The sequence below is a fragment of the Octopus bimaculoides genome, chromosome 16 (assembly GCF_001194135.2).
Source record: "Octopus bimaculoides isolate UCB-OBI-ISO-001 chromosome 16, ASM119413v2, whole genome shotgun sequence".
In the NCBI taxonomy this organism is placed as follows: domain Eukaryota; kingdom Metazoa; phylum Mollusca; class Cephalopoda; order Octopoda; family Octopodidae; genus Octopus; species Octopus bimaculoides.
In genome coordinates, this window is record NC_068996.1 from 19,056,460 (window position 1) to 19,058,699 (window position 2,240).

At 31.4% G+C, this 2,240-nt stretch overlaps 1 long non-coding RNA gene across 1 annotated transcript in view; it reads right to left on the minus strand.

The window, feature by feature from the left end:
• LOC128249595 (uncharacterized) overlaps nt 1–2,240 on the minus strand; it is a 67,672-nt gene that overhangs the window by 64,948 nt on the left and 484 nt on the right. The gene's annotated exons all lie outside the window — the stretch shown is intronic.

Sequence of the window (2,240 nt, forward strand, 5' to 3'; positions counted from 1 at the left end):
ATATATATAATAATGATAATAATAATAATAATTATTATTATTATGCCCACGGGCATATGGCGTAGTGGTTAAGAGCGCGGGTTACTAATCCCAATATTCCGAGTTCGATTCCAAGCAGTGACCTGAACAACAACAACAATATTAATAATAATAATAATAATGATAATAATAATAATAATAATAATACTAATACTAATAATAATAATTATAACAACAACAACAAAAACATCAAATAACACCTTAGGAATGAGAACCCAGCTTCGAAATTTTCCCAAGACACCTGAAGAAGGCTGGAGGGTACATCAGCCGAAACCTTGTGTTAACAACAAAGATGAGGACAAATATCGAATGTAAATAATGTAAATAATATACATAATTACTCATCTCTTAAATATTAAACATAGAACTGAATAATATTCTTGTTTAAATATAATAAATTTGTATGCTACAAAAATATAGAGTAATCCATCAGATCAATGTAAAATTGTCTTCATAACTGAATATAAAAACAAACATTAACACAGTGTAAGTACGCATGTACTATTGGTGACTTCTTTCTTTTGTTGGACTTTTCGTTTTCCATTCTGACAAAGAGCTATGTTCGAAACGTCACAAACTATGTCTTTTTACCAGGTGTCAAACTAATATACACCATGTGCACGTCCTCTTGTCGATTGTCTTTATTTTTAGTGTTCGTTTATTCGATTTGACTACATATATATGTATATATGTATGGGTATATATATATATATATATATATATATATATATATATATATATATATATATATATATATATATATATGTTAAATCTCTGAATGAGGTATTAACAGTAACTGCACGATAAAGTGAAGTATATTTGCCACTTAAATGTGGCTGACCCCGAGGGGTGGATGTTACTGTTGCTTTTAGCCCCAGGAGGACATCTCCTCCAGCTGGCTATCGACACAAATATATATTCTAAGGTGAGCACAAGTGTGTACGTACGCCGTTATATGTATATATAAATATAAAAATGGGACAAAAACGCAGTAGAGGACAATAAAACATTCGGACAGATAGGCGATATAAAGGCGGACAGGAAAAACAACTATTAGAAGGACAGGTTATTCGTGGCCTTCTTTACCAGATGTCCTTACAGCTTCGGGCAGTTACACTTAAAACTGTTCAATGTGGATGCCTCCACAAAACGTCTAAGCTAAGAGCATTAAATTTTTTTGTAAGAAAGAACCGAATGTGTACGGCAACAAAGACTAAAACAGGAGCACATGGTACACAATTACAAATACAAACAACAAGAATATAACAACAGATGTCTTTCGATGGACGATTAATCAAATTGAACTGGTGTGTATGAAGTGGAAGTCTAAATGCAAGAATAAAGGAGCTGGGCAGTTGATGCAAACAGGAAAAATAGGGCTGAGAATATGAGTATATGTATAGCTTTATTAATGTTTAGCAGAAGTAACAGACTGACTTACCAAACTAGTAACTGGTCGAGGCCTTCGACCTGCGACTAGTTTGATAAATGCAAACGCTAGAAAATGTCGGATACTGAGTTACTCTATCACTTCTGCTACATATTAATAATATATATATATAACTGTGTATAGTTATCTGTGTATGATAGTGTATATGTGTGTGCACGTACGAGTACGTGTAGTGTTTTTTTTTGTTTAACTTATAAAATCACATCGGAGCACAGGCGTTTGAGGGATGTCCAACACTAGGAATATAATACGTCATCAGTGACCAAAGAACGCATGATCTGCCGCTGTCTGTCATTCTTTCTCTCTCCAAATTCTCAGAGTCTCAGGATAGACATACATAACTTTATATATATATATATATATATATATATGAGTGGAAATCGAACCGGTGAGTGTGTTAATTAATGAGGCATTAAAACAGAATGACTCTCCCCAGACACAATAAAATATGTATGTATGTATGTACGTACGTATATATATATATATATATATATATATATATGTATATATGTAAATTTATGTGTGTTTGTGAGTATATATATATATATATATATATATATACATATATATATTTATATCTATATATATGTATACGGGTAACCACATAAGTAAAACCAAAGTACAAAAAATTGTTTGTCGAATGCCAATTGTAGAGTCTATGTATGTATATTTGTATGTATGTATGTATGTATGTATGTATGTATGTATGTATGTATGTATCTATCAATCTATCTATCTATCTATCTATCTA